A 21,421-nucleotide genomic window follows, 5' to 3' on the forward strand; every position below is an offset into this window, starting at 1 on the left:
CATATTTAGGGAGGCTAAGTACACACAAACACACCCATAGACAAATGTGCCTACGTATATATAGATATACACACATAGATATAATAGGTAGATAGGTGTCAGAGTACATTTTCATAACAGTTTCATTGGAACCAATGACTAACCAAGTGTACACAAATTGTCAATGATTTCCTTTTAAAGTACTCCACATTTATAAGAAAGTATAAAATTATAACACGTCTTTATCAGGAAAAGTCTTATCTAACATGGTAGACCCCTAGCGTAATGCGTATAATGATAATCTGTCCTCGTCTTGACGAGAATAAAGAAGTGTATCGTATCGCCAAGGCATGTTTTTGGCTCAGAACAGACCAACTTACAGTTCCTATCCATACATAGGTATTGCATTTTATCTTTACAGTATTTACTTTAGAAGGGTATTACTTTCTATACTATGCAACGTTTAGGCAGCCCGGTATCGCCAAACCATGTTTTTGACTCAGCGTACACCAACATACTATTTCCGTCTGTACAAAAGGCAATTCATTTTACTTTTTACTGTATTTGTTTTAGAAGCAGTATTACTTTCTATATACTGGACTGCATGTTTTCAGGGGATTAGTAAACACAGATACACCCATAGACATAAATGTGTATGTGTATATATACATACATAGACATATATATATAGATATAGTAAGTAGCTAGGTGTCCAAAGTACATTTTCATAACAGTTTCATGAATTGATGGCTAACCAAGTGTACAAATTGTCAATGATTTCCTTTTTAAAAGTACTCCACGTTTATAGGAAGATATAAATATACCACATCTTTATCAGGAAATGTCCTATCTAACATGAAGGTAGACCCCTAGCGTAATGCGTAGGATGATAATCTGTCCTCGTCTTAACGAGAATAAAGAGTGTATCGTTTCGCCAAGGTTTTTTGACTCAGAACAGACCAACATATAATTCCCATCCATACATAGGTATTACATTTAACTTTACAGTATTTACTTTAGGAGGGGTATTACTTTCTATACTATACTGTAACGTTTAGGCAACCCAGTGCACACAAATACACCCATATATTTACATACGCAGATACGTATATATGTATACCCATACATACCTACACATACACATAAATATATATATAGATAAGCGGCCTAGATGTCAGAAAATACACATTGACATTTACACAAAGGAAATGTATACGGGAGTCTCATCGCATTTACATTTCAGCATATCCTTAGGTAAAATAGGCTCACAACCGTAGTTCAATGAAAGCTGTACTGAGAGTGAATTTTACACTGATCTTTGGCACCACCCTCCTTTGTCCAGACTGAATATTGGATATATATCACATTCTCGTCGTAAAGAGTAATTTCACGCTATGGTCCTTTCTTACTTGTGTTTCTTATATTTTGTTTTGGTGGTTCACATGTGTCGGCATTACATCTCTTCATCGATGCTCGTCCAACCCTAGTGAGTAGCGATGTTTTCCCGTCGTGGTCGCTCAGAATGAATAAGTTTATCAGTAGATACAATAAGCATGGTCGTCTCTGGTTGTTCCGGTCCGTGTGGTATCACACTTTCTTTACAGACTATATTGCAACTGGTGACTCCTCAATCCCAATAGTTTTCCATTCACAACTTTTGTTCTGTCTGTAGAGCAATTTGACGTCCATCTCCTTTTTCAACAATTCTCGTTTGTACGCTATACTCTTTTCGAAGTTGATAGGCACGTGTGGCGAGTTTCCCACGATATTTCTTCAGCTTGACAGGTAAAGTCTGTGCGTATTGAGATGCGCTTCTCTAGGAGCATTTGTCTGTTTGGGCCAATGGCTTTGAAAAACGGATTGTCTGTCAAATCATACGGATGAATTTTACCACTATAGGTAGTGGCATCTGGGCGGACCGCCCTGTTGTCGTGAAACGGGGAGGCGGTGGATGTTGACAAAATCCATCTTTTCGAAATCTTCAACCTTCATTTCCGCTAATAGTTCGCGAATTCCAGTCTCGGCGTTGATGTTGTCCGGTATTCCATATACCGACAAGTAAGTTCTGTTTCCGGGAATACATTTCGAATAACATGTCTTTTCTGTCCATCTCCTCACGTAGTTCGTCCACCTCAGATTTTAGTGTTTCGATCTGCTTACGGTTTTCGTCGATGGACTGTGCATTTGAAGGTGATTGATGTCATTACTTCTTGTATTTTAATGTTCGTGTTTTCCAGTTCTCCGGTGTAGTTTATCCATTTTTCTCCGTTAATTTGTCCGAGTGTTTGTTGAGTTCTGTCTTGAAAAAGGCTTTCATGTCTGTGCCTTCTGCCATGTTGTCTTCGTTTCCCGCCTTTTTTGTCGGTTTGATTTATCTGAGAGAGATTTCTGCCTATGGTCGTTTCTAACCTAAATCTGTCCAGGTTAGTGAAGTTTGATGAGTTAGTCACTTCGCTTGAACTTTTTCTGGCTACGTGTAGCTGCCATCACTTGGATTCAGGCGATTTAGACGGAGCTCGCGCCAATGCGTCCTACCCCGCGTTGCATGACCGGAAGTCCAATTTTTGGTGTTTGATATTGCTGGAATATTGCTAAGACAGCAAAAGGTAACAAAGATCATTCCGTCTGATGTGACGTCAACAGTGACTCCAAACCACGGACAAATGTCGAGACGACAAATTCGAACGGCGGCAAATCACCGCCCAGCTTACTGCCAATGAGACGTGATTTTTCAGTAACCCGTGCTTGTCGGAAGAGGCGACTAACGGGATCGGGTCCCTAAATGCGTAGATCGATGCTCATGCTGTTGATCACTGGATTGTCTGATCAGACTCGATTATTTACAGACCGCCGCCATATAGCGCGAATATTGCTGAGTGCGGCGTAAAACTAAACTCACTCAATCACTATTTCAGTCCACCCCCAAAAACAACAACAACAAAACAACAAGAAACAAAACAAAAACAAAACACACGAAAAAACAAACCAACTCATTGCTGACGCTATAGATGACTTGCGACAGATTATCATGCGATGATTGAGAGTATACCTTTCCATAAAATTGTAAGTCCTAAAGAAAGTATTAATCAGATCGAGGCCTCGTATCCAATGCCGATTAAGTTGGAAACCCAAGCCTGTCGTGATACTGTTGTCTGAGTAGATCTATCACATGTGGTTGATCATATATATTAGTTAAAATTACATTGTATCTTGTATTACAGAAAGTTACATGTTGAGTGGACGTTATGGAATATATGATTCAACAAACTACATGTATTAGCATTGCGCCGTACAATAGCTCCGTGAGTGAGTTAGTGAGAGTTTATTAGACTTGTTGGTGTGTATCTTATTTTAGCCACACCCTGTTTGTAGAGCATTTCACAGTAAACAGATCGGCTTCATTCTCAACTGGTAGCGCATATGCTATTGTGAAAGTGTCTATATTCACACCAATATGCAGAATGTTGAGAGTGTGTAACACATCATCCATAAAGATGTTAAAAGCAAGGGATATAACGCACCACCTTGTTTTAAAAACCTCTGTGTTACTTTGCTCATTTTGCAAAACGTTTATGAATTTGAACATATTTGGATGTGATGGACCCATTTGACTTATCTTGGTTCAACATGGTTGGTTTTATGGCACCATCGGTATCGAAGAGGTTCCACGCGGCTCGACCATCAGTTTCCACCCACTGCTCCGTCACGCAGTCGTGAAGTTGAGCACTGTTGGATCACCGACATCTGCTTCGTCCAGAGCATTCAGCCACACCTCGTCTATATCGCACAATCGTACATGAGGCAGAGCAGATGCCCGTCTCACAACCAGATTCACAGATGATTCGTTTGAAGGGTTTGGAGATCAAAGCGTTGTACGCTGCACCATATTGGCTGTATGATATGGAACAGGCATCCCTCAACTGGCACTGGAACACTTGTTGAGCAGCTTGTTGGGCAGCTACCTCGAAGTCTGTGGCAGTGTAGCTTGGTCTCAGGTGATGGCCGTACTCGGCTGCCTTTACTTTCACGGTTTGGAAAAAGTTCTGATATGTCACTTCTTTCTTATCTGGAAGCAGCCCATAAACACAGGGAAACATCTTCCCACCTACAAAGACATGGACAGAATATAATAGACAGTGCAATTTAGGACAAATAGTAAACGTTCCATCATAATAATAAACATCAGCAGCTGCAAGATGTCGCAGGTTGTTCTCGGTGCCGAAGATGAACGTCTGGTCGTCATGGTGTAGGATGAAGTTGTCGCCTCTCTTGGTTAGAGGGTGTACATGTCGGGGAGGACCATGTCTGATCGGTGCCGGGGCAATGGAGGGAGTTCCTTGGCTACTGATCTGTAGTGTGTGAGGTCCTCACACTGTAGAAGGTCAAAGCTGCTTGGATGGTTTCTGGTTTAGTCTCTCAACCCTACAGATAAATTACAGAAGATCAATGTCATAAATGTGATATGTCATATGATTCGTTACTTGATGATCTATATATATATATATATATATATATATATATATATATATATATATATGAACAAAGTCGACCTTTGGGCGACATTTGTGCGACCTTTCTTTAGGCGACAGCTGTCGCCCTAAGGATATATTTCTGTCGCCTAAATATCTGCATGTCACAACTATGTTCATTTTCCTTAATAACTATTCCAAACTAGATGGTTGGATAGAGGGTCGTCTCAGGACCTTCAGGTGTGCTTCTTTTGTATTTTATAAAAATTTCAGTGCTGTTATTGAAAAAACAAAAATATCATATATATAACGTCTGCGACCTTTCGGCGACACGTGGTTTTCTATAAAATTCTCTAACACATGGATATATGTTCAGAAATAAACAATGGAGAAATTATTGTCTAAATATATACTCTTAGGTTTTGTACAGTTTTTTCAAATATACACATCGTCAAGTGTTCAGCATAACATCACTGTTTCGCTCGCAGTACCTTTCGGCGATTTGCCTTCACGCTCCTGTGCGTCAAAAACGTGAAAGTTCAAAAGCGGCAACGTCGAAATGAACACTTAGCTAATAATTCAATAATGTCTGTAGATATTGTGGGAGCTGACAGACAAGACTAATATGCCACCAAGAACACGTTTAAATACTTAAAACATTTCATTCTTCGATCAAAATAACAATGTAATAATCTGTAAATAAATTGAATTCATGTTTCACACGAAGGCCCGTTCACGTTTTGTGTCAAATCGGATCCCCTTTGCTACAGTTTTCGCGCACTACACGAGGTGACTTGGCAGCACAAAGCATTGGGAAATGCATGGTATGTATCGTAATCGGAGTATTTTGTTGAAAACAGCAGCATGTACAATTGTTTCAAAGGCGATGCCTGTCCCATGACACAATCTATTTCAAGATTTCTCAACTGGAAGAAACTGTTTGCTAGTAACTTGATCGCAATTGTGACGTTTCGTATCATGTTGTTTCTTGATCCTCACCTAGGGTTAGACTATCGCTTAGTGTCTGAATATGATTTTTTTTATATCAACAAACAAACGCATTATAAATTGAAAAGGAGCCCCGGGGAAAACAGAACTTGAGAAAATCTAGACTTGCTTCATTTAGGGCCTTTAGCATTGCAGAAAGGGCAAGGCAGTAGGGAAAATAATATTGTGGTTCAGGGGACTGTGACACAGACTACAGGGTACAGTAGTTGGCTATAAGTGAGTCATCATTAGTGAAATTTCCATAGACTTACATGTTAATTAACTGTTGCAAGAATAATTTTCATAAATTGAGTAGAAGTTTGCAAACATCTTGGAAATCATCTTCAGCTACGTGTACATAATTTTCTTTCATCTTTTCATTGATTAGTTATCGAATGACACCTGATTAAGCACCATAAATACAACTTTATTTTTATCTATCCCATAGACATGTTAAACCTGATTGGTATGTCTAATATATTTTGTTTAAGAAGTTGCAGTCTTCTTAATAATCCTCGGAAAATTGAAAGGAAATTATGTGTACAAAGCTGGTAGATAAGTGCTGAAAGCAATTCCACCCAAACTAAATGTATGAAAATTATTCTTGCAAGAGTTAATTAACATGAAAATCTATGTGAATTTCACTATTGATGACTCACTTATGGCCAACTACTGTAGATCCACAACCGAAAGAGCTAATCACAGCTGTATGATTTTATGTTCACTCAGTGGGTGAAATTGACCTTTTACTTTTAGGTGCAGTTCCGGTGCGGCAAAAAAAACCCCAAAACATTTCTCATTCTGACGCCTGATATTCAGGGTATCAGACTGACTTTTGCACTGATATATTGTTTTCTTATTTTAAATATATATCTACCAACTAATAGATAAATAAACCACCAAAACAGTCAATAACCATTACTAATTTCAGGAACTAACCAAATCTGTAAGACTTGATTTCAGTAAAATTACTTATAGGCCAAATGTAGACATAGCATAACACATTACAATCGGTTTTATCACCCACACTGCATATTCTGACCATGGGGTAATACTCATTGACATGGGTTTGCTCAAATAATGAGCTGATAGTGCAGTGTTGAGGAAGACTTGTAGTTATAGTTTCATAATGGCACTCTCCATTGTTGCTCTTTGCTGTTTCCTCTGATAGCTGAACTACACATTTTTATATCAGCTACACATTTCCTAAATTGTTCATGCAAAGGAAATATGCATTTGCTCTCTTGACCATAATGTGTTTCAGTTACATTATTGATATCAAGAGTTTCTAACTTTCAAATATAGCTTTTTGTACTCCTGCTTTGAACCCTGCTCCTTTGGGTGTTTATGTGCAGTCTATCTCCTCCACTGGTCTATCAGAGTGAAAATATCAGTGTATAGTGATGAAATGTATATGTTGCACCATTTTCATGCTAATAATAATAATTATCTCCATATGAGTACAAAGATTGTAGCCTACCACCTTATTACCTACAAGTAAAGGCTGTCTGGGTCAAACCTTGTTTGTTTTTAGTAACCTGATACATTTTGTGGCTGATTATGACAAGAATTTCTAATTACCAGAAAACACATTTACTGATGCTGAGAGATCCTAAAAGATAAAAACTTTTCTTGCATTTGGCCCAGGACTATAACCATGTCTGTCCACATGCCACTGCCACTCAGCCAGCATAATTATGAGCAATACATCCTCCCACTCACAGGTTACTCAACTGACAACCATAAATGTTGGTTACGTTGTATTTTTCTGCACTTGGTCCAAACTTGATATAGTTTCAAATGCTAGAGATTTTCCACTTCACTGGTGCACTTGAATCTGTTAATTCAATATTGTGCATGAATACAGTCAGAATTCCCTTTTTGAGCTTTCATAATTCCATGGCAGCTACTCTTATCTTTGTATGCTTAATGCAGGGACATTTCCTCATTTCAAAGTCTAAATCCTGTACATTGTGTAACATAGGAAAGAGGGTAAATACCAGTGGACAGGATAAGATTAACTGAAAAATCAAGGATGGATCTCACTAAACACATTAAGACATGTTATAACTTATTGGTTGGTCAATAGACCAACTGTTCCTATCTGCAAGGGATATGTTATTAGTCTTTTATGGTTTTTAAGTTCCCTTAGCAGTCAAATTACATAAAAGGGTAATTTTGTTCAAAGCGGGTGTTTCTTAAACAAACTATTTCTCTTTTTAAAAATGGAGGTGAAGTTTAACATTTCTTTCAGTACAAATTGTAAGAATTAAAGCCTCTTCCTGTTGTAAGTAACCTTTACAAAGCCATAATAACAGTTTCAGAAATGCCTCTTTGATGCATCTATTTTAGGTAGTGTGCTATTCATCATTGGTCCATCATCGGCTAATAGTTTGCATTGTCGACTAACACCAACATCTCTGAACAGCACTGGGCAGACAGTATTGATATAAATCATAGAATCGATGATTATTATTATGAATAGTAAATTAAAAATAAACCTGAAAGAAATCAACATTTTGTATTACTTGTGAGTTTTACCTTTATGCATGGATGACTAACAAAATCCTGAACATGACTTAGAAGCAACCCATGAATAAAGACATAACTTTGTATATTGTGTGAGTAAAGTGAAACTATGATATTATGGGTATTCTTTAATTCCAATCAAATTGACTTGATGGCACAAGTTTTTCCTTTGGTCACCCTTCAACTCAAGATCAAAGTTGACATAGACTGTAAAAAGTCAGGAAAGATCTAGCCTGTCTCATAGTTCCTGAACTGCATTATTTTTACTTCCGTCTATGCCTTTCTGCAATGATAAAGACCTAATTTAAGCAAGTCTAGATTTACTTAGTTTCAGGAATCTCCCATCTCACTGGAGCTCCTTTTCAGTTTAAAAGGATTATTTTGATTCTATCAAAATTATATATATTCAGAGACTAATTGCTAGTCTCGGATGGTCCTGTTAGACATGGAAATCCTATCCAATCCAGTTTATGCCTGGTAAGTTAATTTTATTTTACAATGGTTTCTGAATATGAAACATTGTAAATTCATAATGTATGTATGTTGTTAGGGTGATAACTAAATCATGTAGAATTTTAAATACTTTATCAGTTCAGAAGAAAAAATATTATTTCCTAAGCTCAGTTTTGAATTTAAGTTCATAATCATTTTGAGAATAATATTGTTAACATTTTAATGTTACATAATACAGACAACTATGAACGGGACCAAGACACGTTGAGCTTGGCAGAGGAGAAATGTGATCTTCAAATTGCAGAATCCCGAGGGGGAGTCTCAGGCATTCCAAAGTGAGGAAGTGGTAGGTTATGTGATCCAGAGATCAATACCTTCATGTTACTAGATTTAAGTTGTGAATACCAATTTTACAGCTTTGTTAAATTTATTTCTACCTTAACTAGGGATGTCGCGATACATAAGTTTCATGAATCGATACGTATCACGATACTCATGACATGATTCGATATGTATCATGATACCTATTTTCGCTGCATTATTGTGTAATATTAGTTACATTTTGAACATTAAATATTTTATATTTTATAAGCGTCCTTGAAAAGATCCACGTTTTCTATTCTCAGAGATTAAAAAGTTCTAATTTCCCATCTTTGTGTATGAAAAATAATCATTTATAACTCTCATAACATAAAAAACGTGATACAATTGCAAAATGTGAACGATACATATTAAAACATGTTTAAATCAATACTTTCAAAACTAAATATCGATAGAGTTTTGAATGCATCAATGATTGTATCATCTTAGAAAAAAGTATCGATGTATCGTGGCATTCCTAACCTAAACATTGTTCTGGCCTACCTTTAGAATTCAGCACCACAAACTTGCAATACCCGATGAAGTAATGCCTCATGAATCTTTGCAATTTGTTTAATCCTTCTCAATATTAGTACAGTTATCTTGAATGGTTGTGTGCCGATCAGTACCGAGTGCAGCAATACATGTTTTAGGTATTATCTCAATACAGGATCTTTTACTATTCATAAAAGTATCAAGCAATTCAAAATGGCCAATAAGAGATTAATTAATAGACATGGAATAGCCTTATATACAGATAGTCTGTCTCTGATGACATATATGAAAAATTTAAAGAAAAACTGTATATACTCTCATAACAAGCAGTTCCAGACAAGTATTGTGGTTCTGATCATGGAAATCTTTACAGAAAATGTAGAAATTTTGAAAATTGGCATAATTTGCTCTTTTCAAATATCAATAGGGTAATTTTCAACATTTTGAAGCTTTTCTATTGACTTTTGCACTTGATTGATGTCCAAACATTTGCAATTCAAAATTTATCCCTGCAATAATCATATCTTTTATAATAGAGATATCATTTTCACTTTTAGGTTACTATGTATTCATATCTTACCACAGTTTTATAGAGAGCTGATGCGTGTAGGTGTTTCAGTAGTGCACACAATTCAGAAAGGATTGGCATTTTTCAATACAGAGTATACAAATTAACATATTCCCTACATTTTGTTGTTTGTCTGTTGTCAAACTTTCAATCTTCCATCGGATAATCAGGTGTATTAAAGTTCTGACACCATTATGTTCATATCACTTGGGTCGGTTGGGGGTGGGGATGGGTGGGTTCTCAATTAAATTTGTTTTACATAATTGTATCAGGTGTTTAAATGGGTTGTTATCAAATGATTCATGTAATTGTTGATACATTTGCATTAATGTTTTGGTGTCTTTCATACACAGGAAATTCAGCAAATGAGAACTGAAGACACCTCTATTCCATGATAGCAGATACATTTTATTTGTTTATCTTTTCAGGATTCAGATGTAGTATCTGTGAGAAAGTACTGACATGTAAAGGTGGATATACTGTTCATCAGCAGATGACTTGAAGTCAAAAGGTACCACCAGTTTTTAGTAGTGTCTTTCTAGATATCAAGATAGTGAACACCAATAACATATATCATGATACAAAGTCAAGAATGTGTTTATCTCGACTGCTTTATGATATCCCTGGCAGGTCATTAGTAAATCAATCAAGCTAAATTCCATTGTATGCAACTAGGATGTGTGGTCTAAAGGTCTGTGTTGATGATGAATAGGATGTATCTTGTTGACCATCGGGCAACTTCTATATATATATATGTATTAATATTCAGCAGAATGTTGGGTAACACATCATATCTGTTATAATCACAGCCCATTGGGCAACACATCCCATCTATTATTTTTACGTACCTTTGGCCAACACATCCAATCTGTTATTTTTACAGACCATTGGGCAACACATATATATTCACATCAGACCTTATCAGAGGACCTTTGGGCAACACATCATATCTGTTATCAGCTGACCTTTGGGCAACACATCATATATTTTCAATAGACCTGTGGGCAACACACATCATATAATCAGTAGACCTTAGGGCAACACATCATATATATCAACAGTAGACCTGTGTGCAACACATCTTATATATCACGAGTAGACTTTTGGTCAACACATCTTATATATCACCAGTAGACCTGTAGGCAACACATCTTATATATCACCAGTAGACCTTAGGGCAACACATCCTATATATCACCAGTAGACCTTAAGTCAACACATCATATATGTCACCAGTAGACCTTTGGGCAACACATCTTATATATCCCCAGTAAACCTTAGGGCACACATCATATATATTACCAGTAGACCTTAGGGCAACACATCTTATATATCACCAGTAGACCTTAGGGCAACACATCTTATGTATTACCAGTAGACCTTAGGGCAACACATCATATATATTACCAGTAGACCTTAGGGCAACACATCTTATATATTACCAGTAGACCTTAGGGCAACACATCATATGTATTACCAGTAGACCTTAGGGCAACACATCTTATATATCACCAGTAGACCTTAGGGCAACACATCTTATATATCACCAGTAGACCTTAGGGCAACACATCTTATATATCACCAGTAGACCTTAGGGCAACGAATCATATATATTACCAGTATACCTTAGGGCAACACATCATATATATTACCAGTAGACCTTAGGGCAACACATCTTATATATCACCAGTAGACCTTAGGGCAACACATCTTATATATCACCATTAGACCTTTGGGCAACACATCTTATGTATTACCAGTAGACCTTAGGGCAACACATCATATATATTACCAGTAGACCCGTTGGCAACACATATATCACCAGTAGACCTTAGGGCAATACATCATATATATCACCAGTAGACCTTTGGGCAACACATCATACAATCAGTAGACCTTTGGCCAACACATCTTATATATCACCAGTAGACCTTAGGGCAACACATCATATATATCACCAGTAGACCTTAGAGCAACACATCTTATATATCACCAGTAGACCTTATGGCAACACATTATATATACCACCAGTAGACCTTAGGGCAACACATCATATATATTACCAGTAGACCTTAGGGCAACACATCTTATATATCACCAGTAGACCTTAGGGCAACACATCTTATATATCACCAGTAGACCTTTGGGCAACACATCTTATGTATTACCAGTAGACCTTAGGGCAACGAATCATATATATCACCAGTAGACCTTAGGGCAACACATCATATATATCACCAGTAGACCTTAGGGCAACACATCTATATATATCACCAGTAGACCTTAGGGCAACACATCTTATATATCACCAGTAGACCTTAGGGCAACACATCATATATATTACCAGTAGACCTTAGGGCAACACATCATATATATTACCAGTAGACCTTAGGGCAACACATCTTATATATCACCAGTAGACCTTAACACATCTTATATATCACCAGTTAGACCTTAGGGCAACACATCTTATATATCACCAGTAGACCTTTGGGCAACACATCTTATATATCACCAGTAGACCTTAGGGCAACACATCATATATATTACCAGTAGACCTTAGGGCAACACATCATATATATCACCAGTAGACCTTTGGGCAACACATCATACAATCAGTAGACCTTTGGCCAACACATCTTATATATCACCAGTAGACCTTAGGGCAACACATCATATATATCACCAGTAGACCTTAGGGCAACACATCTTATATATCACCAGTAGACCTTATGGCAACACATCTTATATACCACCAGTAGACCTTAGGGCAACACATCATATATATTACCAGTAGACCTTAGGGCAACACATCTTATATATCACCAGTAGACCTTAGGGCAACACATCTTATATATCACCAGTAGACCTTTGGGCAACACATCTTATGTATTACCAGTAGACCTTAGGGCAACACATCATATATATTACCAGTAGACCTTAGGGCAACACATCTTATATATCACCAGTAGACCTTAGGGCAACACATCTTATATATCACCAGTAGACCTTAGGGCAACACATCTTATATATTACCAGTAGACCTTAGGGCAACACATCATATATATTACCAGTAGACCTTAGGGCAACACATCATATATATCACCAGTAGACCTTAGGGCAATACATCTTATATATCACCAGTAGACCTTAGGGCAACACATCATATATATCACCAGTAGACCTTAGTAGCTTAAGGCAACACATCTTATATATCACCAGTAGACCTTAGGGCAACACATCTATATATATCACCAGTAGACCTTAGGGCAACACATCATATATATATCACCAGTAGACCTTAGGGCAACACATACAATCAGTAGACCTTAAGGGCAACACATATATATCACCAGTAGACCTTAGGGCAACACATCTATATATATCACCAGTAGACCTTAGGGCAACACATCTTATATATCACCAGTAGACCTTAGGGCAACACATCTTATATATCACCAGTAGACCTTAGGGCAACACATCATATATATTACCAGTAGACCTTAGGGCAACACATGATATATATCACCAGTAGACCTTAGGGCAACACATCTTATATATCACCAGTAGACCTTAGGGCAACACATCTTATATATCACCAGTAGACCTTAGGGCAACATATATATATCACCAGTAGACCTTAGGGCAACACATCTTATATATCACCAGTAGACCTTAGGGCAACACATCTTATATATCACCAGTAGACCTTTGGGCAACACATCTTATATATCACCAGTAGACCTTAGGGCAACACATCATATATATCACCAGTAGACCTTAGGGCAACACATCTTATATATCACCAGTAGACCTTAGGGCAACACATCTTATATATCACCAGTAGACCTTAGGGCAACACATCTTATATATCACCAGTAGACCTTAGGGCAACACATCTTATATATCACCAGTAGACCTTAGGGCAACACATCTTATGTATTACCAGTAGACCTTAGGGCAACACATCATATATATCACCAGTAGACCTTAGGGCAACACATCTATATATATCACCAGTAGACCTTAGGGCAACACATCTATATATATCACCAGTAGACCTTAGGGCAACACATCTTATATATCACCAGTAGACCTTAGGGCAACACATCATATATATTACCAGTAGACCTTAGGGCAACACATCTTATATATCACCAGTAGACCTTAGGGCAACACATCTTATATATCACCAGTAGACCCTTAAGGCAACACATCTTATATATCACCATTAGACCTTTGGGCAACACATCTTATATATCACCAGTAGACCTTAGGGCAACACATCATATATATTACCAGGAGACCTTAGGGCAATACATCATATATATCACCAGTAGACCTTTGGGCAACACATCATACAATCAGTAGACCTTTAGGGCCAACACATCTTATATATCACCAGTAGACCTTAGGGCAACACATCATATATATCACCAGTAGACCTTAGGGCAACACATCTTATATATCACCAGTAGACCTTATGGCAACACATCTTATATATCACCAGTAGACCTTAGGGCAACACATCATATATATTACCAGTAGACCTTAGGGCAACACATCTTATATATCACCAGTAGACCTTAGGGCAACACATCTTATATATCACCATTAGACCTTTGGGCAACACATCTTATGTATTACCAGTAGACCTTAGGGCAACACATCATATATATTACCAGTAGACCCGTTGGCAACACATATATCACCAGTAGACCTTAGGGCAATACATCATATATATCACCAGTAGACCTTTGGGCAACACATCATACAATCAGTAGACCTTTGGCCAACACATCTTATATATCACCAGTAGACCTTAGGGCAACACATCATATATATCACCAGTAGACCTTAGAGCAACACATCTTATATATCACCAGTAGACCTTATGGCAACACATCTTATATACCACCAGTAGACCTTAGGGCAACACATCATATATATTACCAGTAGACCTTAGGGCAACACATCTTATATATCACCAGTAGACCTTAGGGCAACACATCTTATATATCACCAGTAGACCTTAGACAACACATCTTATATATCACATCTTATATATCACCAGTAGACCTTAAGGCAACACATCTTATATATCACCAGTAGACCTTAGGGCAACACATCATACAATCAGTTTACCTGTGGTCAATACATGTTATATGTCCCCAGTAGACCTTAGGCAACACATGATATATATCACCAGTAGACCTTAGGGCAACACATCATACATATCACCAGTAGAACTGTGGTCAACACATGTTATATATCCCCAGTAGACCTGTGGGCAACACATCTTATATATCACCAGTAGACCTTAGGGCAAACACATCTTATATATCACCAGTAGACCTTAGGGCAATGTATCTTATATATCACCCATAGACCTTAGGGCAACACATCATATATATTACCAGTAGACCTTAGGGCAACACATCATATATATCACCAGTAGACCTTAGGGCAAGACATCATATATATAACCAGTAGACCTTAGGGCAACACATCTTATATATCACCAGTAGACCTTAGGGCAACGCATCTTATATATCACCAGTAGACCTATACCTTAGGGCAACACATCTTATATATCACCAGTAGACCTTAGGGCAACACATCTTATATATCACCAGTAGACCTTTAGGCAACACATCTTATATATCACCAGTAGACCTTAGGGCAACACATCTTATGTATCACCAGTAGACCTTAGGGCAACACATCTTATATATCACCAGTAGACCTTAGGGCAACACATCATATATATCACCAGTAGACCTTTGGGCAACACATCATATATATCACCAGTAGACCTTTGGGCAACACATCTTATATATCACCAGTAGACCTTAGGGCAACACATCATATATATCACCAGTAGACCTTAGAGCAACACATCTTATATATCACCAGTAGACCTTATGGCAACACATCTTATATACCACCAGTAGACCTTAGGGCAACACATCATATATATTACCAGTAGACCTTAGGGCAACACATCTTATATATCACCAGTAGACCTTAGGGCAACACATCTTATATATCACCATTAGACCTTTGGGCAACACATCTTATGTATTACCAGTAGACCTTAGGGCAACACATCATATATATTACCAGTAGACCCGTTGGCAACACATATATCACCAGTAGACCTTAGGGCAATACATCATATATATCACCAGTAGACCTTTGGGCAACACATCATACAATCAGTAGACCTTTGGCCAACACATCTTATATATCACCAGTAGACCTTAGGGCAACACATCATATATATCACCAGTAGACCTTAGAGCAACACATCTTATATATCACCAGTAGACCTTATGGCAACACATCTTATATACCACCAGTAGACCTTAGGGCAACACATCATATATATTACCAGGAGACCTTAGGGCAACACATCTTATATATCACCAGTAGACCTTAGGGCAACACATCTTATATATCACCAGTAGACCTTAGGGCAACACATCTTATATATCACCAGTAGACCTTAAGACAACACATCTTATATATCACCAGTAGACCTTAGGGCAACACATCATACAATCAGTTTACCTGTGGTCAATACATGTTATATGTCCCCAGTAGACCTTAGGCAACACATGATATATATCACCAGTAGACCTTAGGGCAAGACATCATACAATCAGTAGAACTGTGGTCAACACATGTTATATATCCCCAGTAGACCTGTGGGCAACACATCTTATATATCACCAGTAGACCTTAGGGCAAAACATCTTATATATCACCAGTAGACCTTAGGGCAATGTATCTTATATATCACCCATAGACCTGAGGGCAACACATAATATATATTACCAGCAGACCTTAGGCAACACATGATATATATCACCAGTAGACATTAGGGCAAGACATCATACAATCAGTAGACCTGTGGTCAACACATCTTATATGTCCCCAGTAGACCTAAGGGCAACGCATCTTATATATCACCAGTAGACCTTAGGGCAACACATCTTATATATCACCAGTAGGACTTAGGGCAACGCATCTTATATATCACCAGTAGACCTTAGGGCAACACATCTTATATATCACCAGTAGACCTTAGGGCAACGCATCTTATTTATCACCAGTAGACCTTAGGGCAACACATCTTATATATCACCAGGAGACCTTAGGGCAACACATCATATATATCACCAGTAGACCTTAGGGCAACACATCATATATATCACCAGTAGACCTTAGGGCAACACATCATATATATCACCAGTAGACCTGTGGTGAACACATCATATATATCACCAGTAGACCTTAGGGCAACACATCATACAATCATTAGACCTGTGGTCAACACATCTTATATTGCCAGTAGACCTTAGGGCAACACATCATACAATCAGTTTACCTGTGGTCAATACATGTTATATGTCCCCAGTAGACCTTAGGCAACACATGATATATATCACCAGTAGACCTTAGGGCAAGACATCATACAATCAGTAGAACTGTGGTCAACACATGTTATATATCCCCAGTAGACCTGTGGGCAACACATCTTATATATCACCAGTAGACCTTAGGGCAAAACATCTTATATATCACCAGTAGACCTTAGGGCAATGTATCTTATATATCACCCATAGACCTGAGGGCAACACATAATATATATTACCAGCAGACCTTAGGCAACACATGATATATATCACCAGTAGACATTAGGGCAAGACATCATACAATCAGTAGACCTGTGGTCAACACATCTTATATGTCCCCAGTAGACCTAAGGGCAACGCATCTTATATATCACCATTAGACCTTAGGGCAACACATCTTATATATCACCAGTAGGACTTAGGGCAACGCATCTTATATATCACCAGTAGACCTTAGGGCAACACATCTTATATATCACCAGTAGACCTTAGGGCAACGCATCTTATTTATCACCAGTAGACCTTAGGGCAACACATCTTATATATCACCAGGAGACCTTAGGGCAACACATCATATATATCACCAGTAGACCTTAGGGCAACGCATCATATATATCACCAGTAGACCTTAGGGCAACACATCATATATATCACCAGTAGACCTGTGGTGAACACATCATATATATCACCAGTAGACCTTAGGGCAACACATCATACAATCATTAGACCTGTGGTCAACACACATCTTATATTGCCAGTAGACCTTAGGGCAACACATCATATATATCACCAGTAGACCTTAGGGCAACACATCTTATGTATCACCAGTAGACCTTATGGCAACACATCCTATATATCACCAGTAGACCTTAGGGCAACACATCTTATATATCACCCATAGACCCTAGGGCAACACATCATATATATATTACCAGTAGACCTTAGGCAACACATGATATATATCACCAGTAGACCTTAGGGCAAAACATCATACAATCAGTAGACCTGTGGTCAACACATGTTATATGTCCCCAGTAGACCTGTGGGCAACGCATCTTATATGTCCCCAGTAGACCTGTGGGCAACACATGAAATATATCACCAGTAGACCTAAGGGCAACACATCTTACAGTCAGTAGACCTGTGGTCAACACATCTTATATGTCCCTAGTAGACCTAAGGGCAACGCATCTTATATATCACCAGTAGACTTGTGGTCAACACATCATTTATGTTACCAGTAGACCTTAGGGCAACACATCATACAATCAGTAGACCTGTGGGCAACACATCATATGTATTATCAGTACACCATTGGGTTACACATCATATGTAGTGTATATACCAAACTCTCTGTAGTTCACTTGACTACAGTCGAATGTAATCAAACTGTGTATCCCTAAAGAGGCTGTTTCACTGATCAGTTTGTAATCTAGGTATATCATATGGGTAAGTTGGGTTTGGTTGTCACACTGTGCACTCAGCTGTAGTATTAAATCATACATACTAAAGGGTTAAGATTTCTTCCTTGCAGTCTGTATTGACTGATGTCAGTTATGATTCAACACTTCAAATGATATGTGTCACCTAGATAGATAAAAATTACAGAAATGACAGATCATGTTTGTATTCTACAGTGTCAGTACATACTGTATGTTTTCTAGATTTGTGGGTTTCATTGAGTAGTCAATGCCAAAATTGTTTACATTTCAAACCTCAAGCTGAACTTATGTGCTCTAAATGTAATTTCTGTTTATCAAATACACAACAAAACTCTTAAATCTGAAAACATACCATGTCTTTTTTTCCAACTAGATAACTAACCCTTAGCCTTTAGCAGTGCTAGAACTTGGCTGACATACTGCTGACATATGTCATCAACTGGTTCCAATTGCATCGTGCATGACATGTAGGAGATTTGGAGAAAAATCTCTCAGCCAATTGTATGCAGAATTTTATGAAGTTTGGTTTAGAAGTTAAGCGAATCAGATACGTTCCTTTTTTTTACATATTTTCAGTTCGGACCTTTGTTATACAAAAAACTAATGCTGCCATTTTTGTCAATCAAAATGTTGTTTTAATTAAAATGTCTCTTTTGTTCAATTACTTTCTTGTTGCTTTGATTATTTTATCATTGCCGTAATAATTTCTCTGTGTATATACCAAAACATGTGTATGTTGCTGCATATTAATATCGTCAATGTTTTGTTTCGTCATTATTTCACTTGTTTGATAAACACTAAGCAATAAAGTTAACCAGTATCTATCTGGACATCCTCCCACCTTTCCCTTTCTCTGTGGTATTCAGTCTGTATCTGCTTAATGAAGCTTACTACTACTAGGGTTGATGGGCGGAGGGTAGCCTAGTGGTTTAAGCGTTAAGCTTGTCATAGCTAAAAACTAAACTCACTCACTACTAGTGCTGACCCTCATTTCACTCATAGACAGTGGCAGTCACTCCCATTCAATTTTCAGCCATGTTACCAGATTAAAGTTTCCTGAATACTCAAGGCTTCATCTTTATAGAACTATTTCTATTCTACGTTATAGCAAACTTAATTTAATGACTATAGATTGTTATATTGTATATTGCATTGATTAGAAACTAACATATACTACTCACACTTTGCTAAGGATCACATAAAATTCCCAACTATACTTACACATAGATTTATAATTTGAAATTGTATACATTTAAAACTGGATAAATAATACTATAGTAACCCTTCTTTAGGCAAACAGCTACTTTAGTCTAACCTTATGCACTTGATACATGGTTAACCATAAAAATGGTTTTAATGGCACCAATCAACCATTTTGCAAATCATGGAACGAGTCATTTACAAACAAACAACACCTGTCAATAGCAGGTATGGGATCCACAAGATGAAATGACATACTGAAACCTAGGATCCATGCTTACAATAAGCTTAGATATTTAAACCAAATTTGATCCCACATTATAGTTTTCTGTTGAATCAATGATTTAATTCATAGCAAAGCGTGAATTGTATATTTAGGCCACAAGTCCTCATAATGATAACAAATTAGCTAAATCTTAAAATGGCAAATGTTTACTTGTCCTAATAAAACCTTAAGTTGGGGAGTTGGGTAAAGACTATAGGACTAGAAGCTGAGTGATGATACTCACTGTACCTTGATGTTTTAGCATAATTTTGAAAACTTTGTTATATTTCAGAAACGGAGACCATTCAGTCATTTCTACAGATTTCCAAGCACGAATGCTCTTATGTTCAGCTGAGAAAAAAATGATGAACAAGCAGAAAATACAGCAGCAAAGGACAAGGAAGAGATGGCACACATTTTAAGAATGAAATTAACTTAATAAATATTCAGATCATTTCTAAGGGATGTTACATTTGGGAATTCACTTTTCCAGTATAGTACAGATACTAGTACTTTGCTGGTAGAGGGTGGAGTGAATCCCTTGTGTGATTTGAACCAACCCTCTAAAGGTGAAACACCTTATCACAGAACAACATTGTTAGCAATTTAACCTGACAAATGTTAGTCAAGGTCTCGATCAGAGAAGTGTAAATGCCACAATTACAATTTTTTGCAAAGTTATGCAAATAAGAATGTCAAAACTATTTGGTTTAATAAATAGTAATTATTAAACTTACAATTTTTTCTTGTTCCTATCATTGGTTCGCACTGGGGTGGAATGTGGCTCCATTTTCCATGGTGGAGTCTCCGAAGCTGATTTGGAAAAAATAGGGGTATGGGGTGGTAGCACTTGTGGATCCAGTGCGGTGATGGGCTGTGTTTAGATGGTATTCAGACCAGACATCAGGCAAATATCGGTGTCGGAGCCCCAGTTTATTCAGGAGTCGTCTGGTATGCCTCAGTGTATGATAAGAATACTGGAATAGTCCTGAATGGCTCAAAATGGGCTGCGTTTAAATGGTATTCAGACCAAATATCAGGCAAATATCAGTGTCGGAGCCCAAGTTTATTCAGGAGTCGTCTGGTATGCCTCAGTGTATGATAAGAATACGGGAATAGTCCCGACTGGCTCACAATGGGCTTTGGTTAGGTGGTATTTAGACCAGACATTTGGCAAATATCCGTGTCGGAGCCCCAGTTTATTCAGGAGTCGTCTGGTATGCCTAAGTGTATGATAGGAGAACCGGAATACT

The 21,421-nt window shown here is 37.7% G+C and overlaps 1 long non-coding RNA gene across 1 annotated transcript; it reads left to right on the forward strand.

Moving 5' to 3' along the window:
- Positions 1-4,824: 4,824 nt before the first annotated feature.
- On the forward strand, positions 4,825-20,904 carry LOC124279289. The gene is made up of 4 exons (XR_006899335.1): positions 4,825-5,272; positions 8,656-8,763; positions 10,269-10,351; positions 20,461-20,904. It is a non-coding gene; the product is annotated as an uncharacterized LOC124279289 (long non-coding RNA).
- The last annotated feature ends 517 nt before the right edge of the window (positions 20,905-21,421 follow it).

The sequence above is a fragment of the Haliotis rubra genome, unplaced genomic scaffold, assembly GCF_003918875.1.
Source record: "Haliotis rubra isolate DU_JTF1 unplaced genomic scaffold, ASM391887v1 Scf2492, whole genome shotgun sequence".
Classification (NCBI taxonomy): Eukaryota; Metazoa; Mollusca; class Gastropoda; order Lepetellida; family Haliotidae; genus Haliotis; species Haliotis rubra.